Source organism: Crocuta crocuta, unplaced genomic scaffold (assembly GCF_008692635.1).
Source record: "Crocuta crocuta isolate KB4526 unplaced genomic scaffold, BGI_CrCroc_1.0 scaffold138, whole genome shotgun sequence".
Lineage (NCBI taxonomy): Eukaryota > Metazoa > Chordata > Mammalia > Carnivora > Hyaenidae > Crocuta > Crocuta crocuta.
The window spans coordinates 8,457,767-8,475,062 of record NW_027532585.1 but is presented as its reverse complement, the minus strand read 5'-3'; the positions used below and the strand labels follow the sequence as shown (position 1 = coordinate 8,475,062).

The following is a 17,296-nucleotide window of genomic DNA, read 5'->3' as shown; positions in this document are numbered from 1 at the left end:
GGAGATGGTTCACAGAGTGAACCGGGCCGAACTGCATCCACAAGGGTCGGTCCAGAAGAGCTGGAGCCGTGGAGGGAAAAGATGCCACCATGGCCTCTGTCTGCTGCAGAAAGGGAGGGGAAGAAGGACTGAGACCCTGCCTTACATCGTCCCCCCTCCCTACAAAGCAGCCCCCAGCCTAAGCCAGCAGGAAGCCCGGGAGACACAGCCAGCAGAGGCAGCCCCTCCCAGGCAGAGCAGGGCAGAGGGGAGGACCTGAGGACAAACAAGCCCTGGATTGCAGGGGTCCGGGAGGGAGATTGCATGCTGCTCTGGGGGAGGCCTGGAGGGGCCTCTGAACTTGAACCTCTGGAAACCTTTCCCGCCCTGAGAGGGGCACTTGATAGGAACACTTTACCTTTCTCAACAATTCAGATGATGATACTGGCCTTAGAAACCGTGTTTTTCATGCTCAGTAAAATGACAGGAGAAAATCTTTCCATTGGATGTGTTGTCCCACTCGGTTGATTTCTTTTAATAACTTAGGAGAAACGTTGTGTTTTCTGACTTGCAGATTCACTTCCTTTTAGGAGACAATGAGAATTATATAACCCATCATGTTTCCCTTTTTGCCTTAGTGGCCAGGAAGCTCCGAACTAATTTCAAACTTCCTAAATGCAGGTTTTTAATTATATACTGTCCTCTTCTACATTTCTTTAAATCCACAGTTTCTAATTTAACCCTCTTATTGACTGGATGTGTTATAAGACACCTCACATATTTTTAAGTAAGCAGATAAGTCTGTCTCGGCTTCTTTTGAGTATCAGATGATCCCAACAGTCCCTACCTCTAATTCTTCCTCACATTGGGTCCCGGTCTGTTCCCCTTCCCCCACAAAACTCCCTAGTGATTTGTCATTTTCCCACGTTGAGAAAGCCACAGGCCCTTCCCACTTCTGCATGTCACTCTCTAACTCTTAAATTGTCATTGTATGTCTTTCACTTCCCTTTACGCTGCGCTTGTCGGAGATTTCCTCTCCGGCGGGGCGTGAACCCTTCCCAGGCAGTGCCAGCATCACGGGGCCCGCTAAAGAGGAAGCTGAAAGTCTGGACAGAGAAGTGAGGACCCCTGGAGGTGCAGGGCTGGCGTGTGGGCATGACGGCAGCCCTCAGAGGCTGTGGGTCACTGACCCGGTTTGAAGCCAACTCTGCCACTCGCCCGCTGTGACCAATAGGCACCTGCTGAGCCTGCTGCTTCCCCGCGCGCTGCTCCTTCCCCTGTCTTTGGTCACGGTGCCCCAGTTTCTCTCTAGGGATGACTCCCCTCCCACAGCCTCCGGCCTACATGGGATTGACTTTCCAAGTGGCACATCCTGTCTGCCGAAGATATGGTGAGGTGACCCGTCCAAACCCATGAGACTGTCTCTCCCAAGGGAGGGGTGGCAAGCTGGAGCTCATTCGTCTTGCCTACAACCCCCAGTGAGCTTGTCCATCAGCTCCGATTCCCTCTAGCCCTTACCCTTGTCCTTGCACGGCCTGCGTGCTTGCGTTGTCCTTGGGGGTTAATGATGAGTTCCCGTTGCTGCAGCCCTCAAGCTCCAAGTGGTGCAGGGCCCCATCCTTGGGAAGTTATATAACCCCCCTGAGCTCCAGGCTCTGCATCTGTACACACGTCATGGGGTGAGGGGTGACGCGCTTAGCCCATCATGGGTGTTCCACAAAGATTTCACCCCTCCTTCCCTGACCTGCAGAAAAGGTGACCTTTACAAGGTGACGCAACCCGGCCCAGGGGCAAGCATCAATGGTGACATCTCCTGAGACCTCAAGTTCATCTTTAGGACCTCTCCGCTCTTTAAGGGATTCCTGGGGATCTCACCAAAGGATGAGCAGTGGTTTACCTGTTTCCTTGGAGGAGAAGGAGAATCTCAAAAACACTTCTCATGAGGAATGAAGACACGAGATTCTCTAGCTTAGGCTCAGGCTCCTACACACAGCACTGCTGTGCTCAGTGGATTCCTCCCTTTGTAAACCTACAACCAACTTTGTTTTTGGAGCATATGACAAGTAGCCTTGGCTCTGAGGGGCCTGCTGTTTCCCATGGTAACTTACTCTTGGTAGACACTGGAGATCCTTCCGTCCTCCAAAAAGGCTCAGCAAGCATCCTCTGCCCTGGTCAGCCTGAGCCCAGAGCTGGATGTGGCTCACGTGCCCAGCTGCCTCCCTGGGTCCTTGTAGAATAGTCAGCCAGTCTCCAGAGAGCACTGTTCTCAGTGAGAGAGTGGGAGCTAACTGGTGATGTACCCGAGCCCACAGTGGGCTCCACAGGGAACCCGCTGGCAGTTCCAAAGGGCTGGCCACAGAGTCTTCTCAAAATAATAACTACCAGTGATCTCACCGCTGTTTACTGTTTCACATAAGGTGAGAACAAAGTTCATCAATCTTACTTTACACACACAGAATCAGGCCTAAGCAATTAAGAAACTTGGCCAAGGTCACATGGCTATTAAGGGATAAAGAATCTCACCCCGGTTGACATGATTGAAAAGCCTGTGCTCTTCCCCACTGCGCNGGGGGGGGGGGGGCCCAGCACCCCCACTCACAGTCATCAGGTGGGAAGTCATCAGCCTCCTGGGGAAGATCATGGAGATTTAGTCAAGAGAAGCAATCTCCAATTCTGCTGCTCAGCGGCAAAGTAGCTTTGGAACGTGGAGTTCCTCTCTGGTTCCCAATTCCCTCCTTTGTAGGGTGGAGGACAGGGCACCCCCTCTGCCTCAGTGGAATGACGTCATCTACAACATTCTACACAGAAGCACTGTGATGGGCATTGCTGGCCCACAGTGAGGAGACGCCAGCAGAAAAGGGAGAACAATGAGGAGCAATGGGAAGGACATGGATCCCCTGCGGACCCGTTGGGACCTGAATGNAGGGGAGTTCTATTGTTAGTTTCCTGAGGAACCTCCACACTGTTTTCCAGATGGGCTGTACCAGTTTACATTCCCACCAACAGTGTAGGAGGGTGCCCGTTTCTCCACATCCTCGCCAGCATCTAGAGTTCTCTGATTTGCTCAACAATGGCTCTTCTTGAAGGAGCCAATACTGGGAGCAAAACAACAGATTTCTGCAAGTGCACGCGAAGGCTTCCTCCTGTGGGTCTCCAATGAGTCCTGGTGGTTATTTTTCCCAAGTCACCTTGGGCCTAAAGATCTTCCTGCTTCAACTGGGAAGGAGCTGGAGAAGCTGGAGATGGGAAGGGAAGCCCAGACCTCGAACTTCCTGCCCCGGCATCCCCCACAGACCCAGAGACCACAGTATTTGCTCTGCTCTGTTCTGGCAAGCCGAGTGGCTTCCCCTCACCCACCCCGTGGCTACCTCCTCATTACGGAACAAAGGAACCTGGCTCTTTCCCTCCAGTCCAGAGAGGGTTCCTAATTGGCTTTCCATTAAAGAGAAAATAGACTACTGTTTCCACCTCATTATTTATGAGCCTTTCTGGAAGTGCATTTCCATGCACTCTGGGATTACTCACGCCCATTTTGCTTGGCCATATTTTATGATCTGTTTTATTTATTCAGGGCCTCTATTGGGTACTCACATCTGAAACCAATTAAAAACCAAGAAATAGGAAAAACCAAATAAACACCTGGAGATGTCCAAACCCAGTCTTTCTGAAGCCTGTGATTGGGAGACTGGCATGGCCATGCCAGTAGTCTAGGCCATGGGAAATGGGGACCTTCCTCCTAGAGACATCAGGTGACAGGGTCACACAGATGGCAGTGTATACATTCAAAGACCCATTGACAGAGCTTGGGCTGCAATTGCCTGGTTCCTTGGCTCACCTGGGATCTCCGTGTGCACAGCAAGGCTCGTGGATTCATTTGTGAATGCCCCTCTCTGCCTGGCACACAGTAAGAACTCAAAAATTCTTTGCTCAGTCTTGCGTTCATTACCATCATAACTGCTGAAGCAACAATATGTAGAACCATCTCTATGACTTCAGGAATGGTTTGGCTTTTTTTTTTTTTTATGTTTTTTATTTATTTTTGAGAGTCAGAGAGAGACAGCGTGAGCAGGGGAGGGTTAGAGAGAGGGGAAGATACGGAATCCTAAGACAGGCTCCAGGTTCTGAGCTGGCTGTTAGCACTGAGCCCAACACGGGGCTCGAACCCACGAACCGTGAGATCATGGCCTGAGCTGAAGTCGGATGCTTAACCGACTGAGCCACCCAGATGCCCCTGGTTTGCCTTTTAAAAACACTGCCTCTAACTCTACTCTGAAAGGAATCTTAGGGTTTAATGTGCTCCCTTTTCTTTTCCTTTTTTTTTTTTTTTTTTTTTTTGTGGGCAAAGAAACTTTTAATGAGGATTTGAGGTGCAAAAGGAAGATGCAGAGGACTGGTGCTCAGCCCCAGCCACCTCTTGTACCCATGGCTCTGGGGAGGTTTTCAAGTCAGTGCTGCTGCGGCTGCATGTGAGACTTACCTCATCTGTACTCCTCATAAGTGTCACCATCCGTGGCCAGCTCATAGCAGCACAGGGGGAGTGGCAGAGGTGACGGCAAGCCATCTCAATGACAGTCTGCTCCTCCAGCCTGAGAGGCCCTGATACTGTTCTGGGGAGGTTCTCAACCAGCCTTGGCAGCAGGTGGAGACAGGTGGTGATCCCAATCTACTACCAACCCCACTTCTTCAAGTCCATCCTGTTGGAAAGTGATCTGCTAGAGACGGCTACCCTCCTGCCCCTGACTCCTCCCAAACACAGTCCCTTTCAACTGCAGAAGAGAAGCTGCCAAGCTTTTTCCAGAGACCTGAAGTGTATCATCAAGATATACCCTGGTGGGGATAGAGGTCTCAAGGAGAGGAAGGCAGGTCTTCCCTTCTTTTTGGGGGAGATCTGAAACCATTTCACTCATCTTTCTAGGATAATCTCTGGAGTTCATGACCATTGACTAGCCACCCTACAGTCTGTTTGTCCATTTAAGATGCAGAGAGGCCACTCTTTCATTCTGCCTGCACTGTCCGTCCTCCAACTTCAATCCATGCTGAAACTGGCGGCCTCTCTCTGCCCCATTTCCCACCTTCACCCTAGGGAGCTCATACATTGGTTGGCAGTCTCTTTCCTGAAGCCAAATACCCGCTTCCTTCCCTTACACTGAGCTGGGTGCCCAGATGGGTGCAAGGGCCAAGAGCAATCCTCTGGGGCAGTGGCAAGATGGCAGAATGCTGTGCATTGTGGAACTTTGCGGTGTTTCTGTTGGGGTTAGAAGAAACGATACAGGGTGAGGGGTGGGTGAAATGGGAGGAGACGTCAAAAAAGGTACTAATTTCCGGTTATAAATTAAGTGCATCGTGAGGATGTAATATAGAGTATGGTGACTATACTTAATAATACTGCATCATGTATTTGAAAGTTGCTAAGAGTAGATCCTAAAAGTTCTTATCACGAGAAAAAAAAATGTGTGACTATGTATAGTGACAGATGTGAACTAGACTTATTGTGATCATTTCACAGTATGTACAAATACCGAATCATTAGATTGTACACCTAAAACTAATATGTTATATGTCAATTATACCTGAGTAGAAAACAAAAAACTTATGAAAGGCATTAACTCAACACAGAAAAAAAATGAAAGAAATGATGTATATCACATCTCTGACTTTTTTTCTTCCCAAGATATTTGTGGTGTTTTGTAATCTGAATTCACACACACACACACACACACACACACACACATACACACACACACAAATAGGGGAGGGAACTGGGCCCCATAATTCTTAGGGCTAATGCTCCTCCCAATCTCTACCTTTCCTTAGTAATTTATATCAAGCATTCCTCCATTCATTCATTCACTTACTCATTCGCTCATTAATTCAGCAATGTGTTGAGTGTCTCTCTGTGGCAGGCACTGGCCGCACATCCAATATACTGCTCAGTCAATCCCTTCCCCCTTGGAATCTATAGAAGAACTACAGAAGAATCTATAGAATTCCTATAGAACAATGATAAAAGCCATCAAGTCTCAAGACACAAAGGGAACTAGGAAACCAGCACAATTCTACCAGTCCACAAACCACGGCTTCCAAATTTGAGGTCTGTCTCCTGTATCTTGGTCACATTCTGGCAAACATGACAATGTCTTGCTGTTACTGGACGGCTGGCCTGATGCTTCCGGATATGAGAAACAAAGATGGGCAATCTCTCTTTTTCTCTCCTTTCTTTAGCAGCACATGAGGACTGATGATGGTGAGGACTCAGGCAGCAGCTGGGTCATGTGAAGGGACAATGAGGGGAAGACCGCCAGCTCAGCTACTGACTGGATCCTTCTCAAAGAAGGCCTGAGGTTAGTGATGTCGGGGTGGACTGAAGGCAGCTGAATTGCTTTCCACGATAGTGAGAAAAATGTTGGAATTCCTATACTGTTGGTGCCAGAGACCCCACCGGCCACCTGTGGAAGGCTTCTTAGATTAGTATTTGTAAATTCCTAAAACAAAACACACAGGATGGAAAGGAAGCCAATTATATTAGAATACAGTTATTACAATATTTTTTAATTGTGGTGGGGTAATTTAGTGCTACTTTATAAACACATTTAAATAACAAAGCAATGTGTTTTAAATATAGCCAACATTAACTCATATTTTATTTTTTAAATATAAAATGTTTTTAAGTTTATTTATTTTTGAGAGAGAAAAAGCACAAGGGAGGGAGAGAGAGAGAATCCCAAGCAGGCTCCATGCCGTCAATGCAGAGCCCCATGCAGGGTTCAGTCTCACGAATTGTGAGAGCATGACCTGAGCCGAGATCCAGAGTTGGATGCTTACCGGACTGAGCCACACAGGTGCCCCTAAAGACATATTCATATGGTGTTTATTGTTTCTTGGCTTGCCCCTGGCCAATGTGACATGTTTGTCTTAGAAAGAACAATGCACATATCGTGTTGGACACTCAGTTGATTTTTTTTTTTAATGTTTATTTATTCTGAGTGAGAGAGAACACAGCAGCAGGGGGGGTGGGGGTGGAGAGAATCCCAAGCAGGCTCCTCACTGTCAGTGCAGAGCCTAATGTAGGGCTCAATCCCATGGATCATGAGACCATGACCTGAGCCGAAACCAAGAGTCAGATGCTTAACCAACTGAGCCACTCAAGCGCCCGGACACTCAGTTGATTTAGTTTTTTTAATTTTGATGGTTCCAGTGGCTGATTCACAAAGGGAAATTGCTGCAAAATTATTTTTAAAGTCCACAGCTTGCCTTACAAGGAACACCTAAGTCCTCCAAAGTATATGGAGTTCATCTCCAATTGTGGGTACACACAACTGCAGGATTTGGTGGCTGAACTAGTGGGGTCCAGAGTTGCTCCAGAGCTGGCAAGTTAAGACTCCTAAGTATCTGCAGACAGGAAGGCTGTGATGTTCTGCAATCCAGGGGACAGTCAAATAGCTAGTATGGTGTCAGAGTAGAGTACAGAGGATACTTCAAAGTCTGTAATAACTGGATATGAAATATAAAATGCAATAGAAAATATATATAAAAATATCTGGATTTCTTGTGGTGAGGAAGTCATAGGTACTACTGATTTGTTTTCTCCAGTCACAAGAGGAGGAAATATTAAAATTTAGTAGTAGGCTGTCAAAAAATATCATTTCCTCCCCTTCAAGTTCCCAGACCCCACAGAACACCTTGGATGGAAATCCACAGACACCAGATTAAGAACAACTCTTCTAGAGAAGGATGAGAAGGAGCAGAGATAAAAAGTCAGCCAGACAACACAGATCTGGAAAATTCCAAACATAGGGCAGCCCACGGAACAATCTTAGCACACAGAGCCCAGGACAGCCTTTAATGAACAGGCTGGCCTCATTCTACTGTTTGGGCTGTAATGACTCAGACCCCTCTGCTCCTGGCAAAATCCTTAGCCAAGTCTCCTCACTCCCATATGTGCTTAAAACGAGTGGGGTTTGTAGCAGAAAGGAAGTGGCTACATTTCATGATCGGGTCCATCCATGGAGACTGTATATCTGTCAATGGAATATATCCGATTCAGCTGAAGTAGGAACCTGGGACAGAGAAGTAATGTTCATCTGGAAATTTGCAGACCCTCAGGGAGGGCTTTAGTCCGCCACACGGCATGGGGTGCAGGTCCATGTGGATCTCATTTAGATCTCAGGGTCCTGGGGACCCTTGCAGGCCTCAGGTGACATCTAGAAAGCTCACAGAGCCTTTTGCATAGGAGAAAATCAATAACCCACGGCTGTGATGTCTGAGAAACTGGAAGAGGTTGAGGAGCTGGCTGTACTGGTCACCCCCTCCCTGCCTTCTCGCTTGCTTTTTTCATGGCACACAGCCCTTCCCTGTGGCTCGGGCATCCAGAAGAGAGGTGAGGCCTGACTTGGTTTATGATGCTCCCGTCACCAGAGCTAAGGGTTTGGCCCGTACAGAAATCTGAGTGAGAAACTGGCTCCTGGCAGTTGCCAAGCCAGACAGTGTTTGCTGAAGAAGCTCTAATGAGAAGCCGGCAGATGAATCCCCTTTGCCCTGCCCTGCCTCCAGCAAGCCGGCCGCTTCCCCACACAGTCTTCTCCACGCTGTTTTCTAAGTTTTCTTCCTAATCTCCACCTCAATTCCTCGTTCCCATTCTTCTGAATGTTCAAGTCACGACCTTTGCGGTTTATGGGCCACCAGAGACTGAACTAAATGTGTTAGCTCTGAGTCCAAACAAGTAATAGCCGGCCAATTAAATTAATAATCCATATTGTTACAGTGTTTAACCACGGCTGTTTCCTCAGCGGTCTGTTTAAATCACAGCCAAGGCCTGACCTATTAAAATGAATAACTGGAATTATGAGAAACTCCATTTAATAAACACAGTGAGGAACGCAGCACAATTGGGCATGAAATATTTATTACCACTTGAAGCAGAGAGCTGTTTGGGACTTTAAGATGGCATTAATGAATGTGTTTTAATTTCTGGCTCACAAGGTGGGAGGTGGGGCTGGAACTGAGGGCCCTTTGGTAAATTCCTGGAAAAATCAACTCATGTTATATTATTACGTTGGGCTGGGGCTATTTGTTTATGCGTGGACCTCTGCCAATCCAGTGTAAGAGCGGGAAGGTGGGCATCAGATCACTTGTTGAACTAGTAGTTGCTTGGTGAATGCTTGCTGGATGGACGGAGGGGTGGATGCATGGATGGATGGGTGACACGTAAAACATTTTGACACAGTAATATCCACACTTCAGTGATAGAGGACAGATAAAACACTTAGCACTGTGCCTGATCGTGCTAAATCCTCAGTAAACGGTAACTGTCATTACAGTTTGGAGAGCAAAGTCTGGTTAATTTACTGGAAAGTCAGTGCTCCCATTTGGCAATCCCTCAGGAGCCAGAGAGCTGCCCCAGGACCCTGACTGGCCCATTTATCTTTATGTGCACTTGGAAGCCTGTTTTAGATTAGATGTTTGTGTTTGAGTATTTTGAGCTTTTCTCAGAATGGAGTGTTCTTTTCCTTGCTTTCCCAAAGCTCAGCATCTTCTCTCCACATTGGCCCCGACATGTCCCATTTTCCCAGGTAGGACTCTCTTTCCCGGAGTCGGTCCCCTTTTCCCAGACCTCAGCTCTGACGTTCTGATAATGGGTTTGGAAATTGTGGTTGTTGTAATGATAGCCCTTAGCAAGTCTTGTAACCACCAAGTCAAGCGGGGTTGGTTAGTGGGGGTCTCTGAGCACGGTAACTGGGTCTTCGCTACAGGAGACCCACCCCCAAGATGGGAAGCAGAGGGGTCAGCTCCTGCCAGGACTTGCTTTCCAGAGAAAGCAGAAAGCAGACAGACCAAGCCATGTGCTGATGGAACACAGTGGGCGTTGTGAGGGAAGGTGGCAACTCCAGAAGGCCTCGCCTTGGTTTCTCCTTCAGGAACATCTAGGGGACATCTCCTGGAGATCACAGAAATACCCCTCAGCTCCAGTCACCACATGCCCAAGTCTAAAATTAAATGTATTAATGAATGCAAGGCAGGCAAAGGGCGGTCTTATTTCGAATAGGCAGAATCTTGAAAATAGAAATAGAGGACTGTGGGGTTGTTTTTCTTTCCATGAGGGAAGGATGGTTCTGACCTTATGGAGGATTGATGGCATCTCACCACCTCTCCACTAAGTTCAAATGCTAAGAATGATCCCAAAGAGGAAAAGCATCCTAAGTGGCCAGCATGTCCTCATGGGGCGTGAGATAAGAAATTTGCCTGACCCTGAGTTGAGGCCTCGGAGGGCTCTGTCGGTCTGCACTCCGCAGATCTCCTGTTGTCAGTGTTAGTGTCTGAGGCTTCAGTCTCTAATCTTTAAGGATGCTTACAGGATAATGGATGTCATGGCGGCGGCGGGCTCCCGCTTTCCTGTGTGTTGGAGGGAAGTTTCCGTCAAAAGATGTCTCTGCCAAAGAGACCTTCATGGTGGAAGCCTTCAGAATTAAAGAAAAACCCGAGGTAGAGTTGTTCCTTATCATCCATCCCTCCCCTCTTAGTTGTGAGTTCCTACAGGGTAAGCCTGTGTCTTATTCATCTTTGTATTCCCTGCTGGGACTTGCACAGGAGATAACGGCTTTCCGGTTCTAAGCAAACATTTGTGCATAATAGAAAACCACCATTTATGAAGCCCTTTTAATAGCCAAGCCCTGTGCTAAGTTCCTTGCTTGGGCTCTCTTGTGTCATATTCCCAACCACACTATGGCTTTCTGTCACGATGCCCTGTTTTATAGATGAGGACATTGAGAGATAAAGAAGCAACGCACTTGTCCAGGATCACCTGGGTAACAGGTGGAAACCCTGGAATTTGAACCCTAGTCTGTATAATTTCAGCACCTTTGCTTTCATCGCCATGTTGCTCTGTCTCCAAGGGAAAAAGGTACGTGGATACATAGCTCTATCCTCAAGAGCTTATAGTCAAGTAAACAAAACAGACACATAAAGAGATCGTTAATTACAGTGCGTTGAATGAGCCCTGCCCTGGTGACCAGGTGAATACTAAGGTCATTCAAACAATCTAATCTGGAGGGAATCAGCGCAGCTTTCTGGAGGAGGTGAGACCTGAACTTATTTTATTAAAGGGTGAGAAGTTGGGCAGACAAAATGTTAAGTGAAAAAAGAGTTTCCAAGCAGAAGGAAGAACATGGGTGATAGGAAAAGACTTTGGATCTAACAACTTGGTAGGATGGTTCTCAGTGGTAAAAAGACAGCAGATCCCAATTACCAAGGAATAGGAGGAAGGCATCCATCTGGCTGCTGCTGATCTTCCTTGTGCCTTCGACTAGAGATGCCGATCATTTCCTCCCTATCCCTCCCACGCCCACTTCCCACAGACTCTTCCTAATGGACAAGTCTATAGGCGCAGACACCCTAGAGACAAAGCCCCAGTACCAGACAATTCCACCTCACCTCCAGCCATTTAATCCAAACTGAGCTCATCAGGTCCTGTCCCCCAGGAACTTGCAGGTGAAGCACTAAGAACAAATCAGTTATCTCTGGTGAGCTAAACCAACAGGTCACACAGACACAGGGACTGAGGTCACCACGTGGGGGCACCCATCAGGGAATCACGGGCAAATGATTAGGAGGCAGCAAAGCTGATGACCAAGAAAACAGAAATAAACAAGCGCAAGTGATCATAGAGACCCAAAGAAGAAATAACAGAGAAAAGAGAATGCAGACCGGGCCACAGCCGATGAAGAGGGTAACTGCCTTAGTTACCGAGTCCTAGGGTCATTTCTTGCCTTGAGATGGCACACACGTTATAACAAAGCCCTCTTCACTTAAAGCCGCTTCATAGAGTCCCTGAAGACACCGAGAGACCTGAGAGAAGAGGCATCATGTCAGGGGCGGGTAGGCAAGGCCTCCCAGTGGTGCCGGGCATGCCTCCACGGCGGTCCTAGAACGTGGTCTGGCTCTGACAGAAGGCGGTATCGTGCCTTAACCAGACCTAATGGAAACCAGCCCTGTGTCCTCACTGTGTCCGTATGTAATTATAGGAAGATGCAGTCTTTGTAGGACTTCTTTTGAGAGTTCTACTTTTGCATCAGGTTGAGCCTTTATCTACACAATAAATTGTTGAGGTTTTGATTACCTAGGGCTTGTCCATCAACAATGTGGTGTTTTCTGCAGAGCATCTATACTGATACTTCTAATTTCAATAGACAGCTTTATTTACCTGCATCAGTGAGGATTGTTAACCCAATATCAACATTTCCAAAGTAATCTTAAAAAAAAAAAAAAGAGTAAATACATACTGAGGTTGTAACTTTTTCAGGTGCAAAAAATATGATTTTGATGTGTCAATGGTAGTAAATCATCACTGCAAAGTAAATATCAAACCACATATACTTACATAGTCACATAAACGTCCATCAAAAACCTAAGGTGCCTGGGTGGCTCAGTCCGTTAAGTGTCCAACTTCGACTCAGGTCATGATCTCATGGTTCATGAGTTCGAGCCCACCTCAAGCTCTCTGCTCTTGGCACAGAGCCCATTTTGGGTTTTTTTGGAGTTTATTTTATTTTATTTTTTTAATGTTTTCATTTTATTTCTGAGAGAGAGAGACAGCATGAGCAGGGGAGGGTCAGAGAGAGAGGGAGACACAGAATCCAAAACAGGCTCCAGGCTCTGAGCTGGCTGTCAGCACAGAGCCCGACGTGGGACTCAAACCCATGAACTGTGAGATCATGACCTGAGCCGAGGTCAGATGCTTAACCAACTAAGCCACCCAGGCGACCTGGCACAGAGCCCATTTTAAATCCTCTGTCCCTCTCTCTCTGCCCCTTGCCCCTTTATGCTCTCTCTCTCTCTCAAAAATAAATCAACATTAAAAAATTTAAAAAAAAAAGCTCTATGAATTTCTTGCCCCAGACCAGGCATCAATCTTTATCCAGAGACCCCTAGTGTTAGTGAGAAATGGTATTTATAGAACACAGTCAGGAAAAATGGAGTTCTCCTGGTGGTTGGATTGGTCGTTGTTTCTAAGTGTTTAAGTGGAAAGTATTGGAAAATATTTTTTTGAGGGAAGCTACATCATTAACTTAACTTGATTTTGTATACTTACTTCTTTGATGGTGAAAATCTTGGTTCCTAAGAACACAAACATAATTACTCATTTGATATATTGGGAATAATCTCCAAATAATAATGTCGGTATTAATACTGACAATATGACTTTCAAAGTACAAAATGAGAGCGGAGCATCCATCCTATCATAAAGCAAAGCTATCAAAGACTTCTGAAATTAAGTCAAAAGGACACAGCCCCGACTTGAAGTGGCTCCCCACTGGCCACAGGTGGAGAAATTTCAGCATGAAAAGTAATAATAACTGTATCGAATCAAACCACATCACATATTTCCAAATCCATGAACACATAATGATACTTTTAAAGTAACTCTTGGGAGCCTGGCTGGCTCAGCCAGTAGAGTATGCAACTCTTGATCTCAGGGTTGTGAGTTCAAGCCCCACATTGGGTGTGGAGCCTACTTTTAAAAGAAAGAAAAAGAAGCATCCTTTTAAACTTTTTTAAAAATAAAAAAACTATCAGATAATTTTTAGAAGAGGCTAGGGCACTAATTCATTTTTTCAAAAGCTGCAACATTAAGAAAGAATCAAGTATTTGCCAGCCTTTCTAGCAAGAACTTTATTTCAGAATAACCATGTAACTGATAGAGAAAAGTTGCCTTTTATAAACTTTTCAGCAAATCAATGCAACAGAATGACAAGGTTAGGGTGCCTTATTGGCTCAGTCAGTTGAGCGACCAATTTCGGCTCAGGTCATGATCTTACCATTCCCAAGTTCAAGCCCCAAGTCAGGCTCTGTGCTGACAGCCTCTTTCTGGGGACTGTTCAGATTCTGTGTCCCCCTCTCTCACTCTTCCCCTTCCCACTTGTGCACTCGCTCTCTCTCTCTCTCAAAAATAAACATCAAAAAAAATTTAAAAAGAGGGGCACCTGGGTGGCTCAGTCAGTTAAGCATCTGACTTCAGCTCAGGTCATGATCTTGCAGTTCATGCATTCAAGCCCTGTGTCGGGCTCTGTACTGACAGCTCAGAGCTGGAGCCTGCTTTTGATTCTGTGTCTCCCTCTCTCTCTGCCCCTCCCCTGTCCATGCTCTGTCTCTCTCTCAAAAATAAATAAAGATTTAAAAAATTTTTTTAAGTAAACAAACATTAAAAAACAGATATCAGAACACTGGATACTTGTTAACAAATCATCTTTATTTATTTTTTAAGTAGGCTTCACACCCAGCATGGAGCCCAATGCAGGGCTTGAACTCATGACACTGAGATCAAGACCTGAAGGGAGATTAAGAATTGGACACTTAACCAGCTGAGCCACACAGGCACCCCAATTATTGTTATTTTTAAGTTTGGTAATAATATCATGGTTATATTATAACAATATAAAGATTCCTTTTACATTTAATATATATACTGAAAATGTATAATAGATATGATGCTTGAGATTTTATTTAAAATAATGTGGGGTAGGGGTACCTGGGTGGCTCAGTAGGTTGAGTGACAGACTCTTGATTTCCACTCAGGTAGTGATCCCCGGGTCGTGAGTTGAGCCCCCACATCAGGATCTGGCTGAGCGTGGAGCCTGCTGAGATTCTCTTTCTCTCCCACTTTCTCTCCCTCTGCCCCTCCCCCACTCATACTCTCCTCTCTATCTCAAACTTAACAATTTTTAAATAATTTTTAATAAAATAATGTGGTATATGTGTCATGTATATGAAGGGGAAGGAGAATGATATAAACAAAGCAGGACTGGCCACATGTTGTAAAAGTCAAAGTGGGGTGATGGCTACAGAGGGATTCGTCTCTGCATTTATGGGTTTTTTTTTTAATTTCCATAATAAATTTAAAAAGTAAATCCAAAAACTTGGCCAACCAACANATGAACGCTGAGTGTTATGTGGAAACTAATTTGACAATAAACTATTTGTAAAAAAAAAAAAAAAAAACAGAAAAAAAAATTCCAATTAGTTAAAAAAAAAAAATAGCCTCCCTAGTGATCAAACAAATGCAAATTAGAAATGACAAGATACAATTTTCAACCTATCAGATTGACAAAGATTAGAAGAATGTTAATACTCAGTGCTGGTGAGGACGTGGCAAACAGGTATTCTTCTGCATTCTTGGTTTCCTTGGTATGACCTTAGTCTCACCATACTAGAAAGCATCTTGGCAATATCAATAAAAATCTTTAAATATGTGGGTGCCCTTTGCCCTAGGAATTCTACCTCTAGTAATTCATCCAAAGGAAAAGATCAAACGAAGGTACAAGATATCTGGTCAGAAATGTTTATTACAAGGCATTACAATAGTGAAAATTTTTGAATTAACCTAAATACACACCAATAAGGACACGGTTTGAAGAATAAGGAAGAGTCACATCATGGTTACATACAGAGCCATTAAGAACTTTAATGCACTGTGGTCCTCCCCATGCAACAGACAGATGCATCTTCTGGTGCAGTGCCAGCCATGTCCCCAAGACACAATGATGAAGGTCAGAGTAAATGGATTTGGCTGTATTGGATGCCTGGTCACCAGGGCTACTTTTAACTCTGGTAAAGTGGTTATTGTTGCCATCAGTGACCACTTCATTGACCTCAACTATGTGGTCTACATGTTTTGGTATGATTCCACCCATGGCAAATTCCATGCTACAGTCAAGGCTGAGAATGGGAAACATGTCATCCATAGAAAGCCCATCTCCATCTTCCAAGAGTGATATTCCACCAACATCAAATGAGCTAATGCTGGTGCTACGTATGTTGTGGAGTCCACTGGGGTCTCTACCACCATGGAGAAGTCTGAGGCTCATTTGAGGGCTGGGATGAAGAGGGTCATCCTCTCTGCCTCTTCTGCGGCTGCCTCCATGTTTGTGATGGGTGTAAACCATGAGAAGTACGGCAACTCCCTCAAGATTGTCGGCAATGCCCTCTGCACCACCAACTGCTTGGCCCCTCTGGCCAGGGTCATCTATGACAACTTCAGCATTGAGGGGGAATTCATGACCACAATCTGTGCCATCACTGACACCCAGAAGACCATGACTGGCCCCTCTGGGAAGCTGTGGTGTAATAGCCAAGGGGATGCCCAGAATATCATCCCTGCCTACACTGGGACTGCCGAGGCTGTAGGCGAGGTCATCCCTGAGCTGAATGGAAAGTTCGCTGGCATGGCCTTCTGTGTTCGATCCACAATGTGTCAGTCATGGATCTGACCTATTGCCTGGAGAAAGCTACCAAACATCATGATATCAAAAAGGAGGTGAATCAGGCATCAGAAGGTCCCCTCAAGGGCATTCTGGGCTACACTGAGGACCAGGTAGTCTGCTGCAACTTTTACAGAGACACCCACTTCTCCACCTGTGATGTTGGGGCTGGCATGGCTCTCAATGACCACTTTGTCAGGCTCATTTCCTGGTGTAACAGTGAATTTGGCTACAGCAACCTTATGGTCCCCATGGCCTCCGAGGAGTAAGAGCCCCCTGGACCACCAGCCCTAGAGAGAACAAGAAGAGAGAGGCCCTCAGCTGCTGGGGAGTCCTCGCCCCAACTCATCCCCCAACACACTGAGAATCTCCCAACCTCTACAGTTCCCATCCTAGACCCTCTGAAGAAGAGGAGGGACCTGGGGAGACCTACCTTGTCATGTACAATCAATAAAGTATACTGTACCCAACTGCCCCCCAAACTATAATGTAGATGTATATTTATTAGCATGGAAAGATGTGTCATAGCTATATCAAGGAGGGGGGAAATCAAGCTCTCAAGGCTATGTATAGTAAGATACTTTTTTGTTTTTTAAAAAGTGGAAGGGAAAATGGTTAACAATGATTATCTCTTGGTGGCAAAAGCATGGGTTATTTTTATTGCTTTTCCTTTGCTTATTTTTTTTCATTTTTCTAAATTGAATTTTGAGTAGTTTTAGAATTCTAAATAGTGAATTCCTGTGTAATCAAAATAGGCTGTGCCTAATGAAATGACATGATATGTGGAATTTGCTCCAATCCTCTAGGGTTGGGCTATGGATGAGACAGGTGTGGCTATTGGTTGGCAGCCCTTGAAGTTGGATGGCTAGGTACCTAGGGCTCAGTTTACTTTGTTGTCTTCTTCTGTATATGTTTGGAATTTTTCATTCTAAAGTTTTCCCTGAAATCCTTTTTTCAATCCGAAGTGATATCTTGTCATGTCTTGTCCTGTCCCTCCTGCAATATACCTTCAAAGATCACAAAGGGCCAGCACCTTGGCCAGAGTCATTAATGCCGTCTGATATTTT

The 17,296-nt window shown here is 45.8% G+C and overlaps 1 long non-coding RNA gene and 1 pseudogene across 1 annotated transcript; both read left to right on the top strand.

The window, feature by feature from the left end:
- Window positions 1-6,011: 6,011 nt before the first annotated feature.
- LOC144244301 (uncharacterized) lies at window positions 6,012-14,682 on the top strand. The gene is made up of 3 exons (XR_013338908.1): window positions 6,012-6,070; window positions 6,202-6,320; window positions 14,548-14,682. It is a non-coding gene; the product is annotated as an uncharacterized LOC144244301 (long non-coding RNA).
- An 812-nt stretch (window positions 14,683-15,494) lies between these two features.
- Window positions 15,495-16,568, top strand: LOC144244256 (glyceraldehyde-3-phosphate dehydrogenase pseudogene; annotated as a pseudogene).
- Window positions 16,569-17,296: the final 728 nt, after the last annotated feature.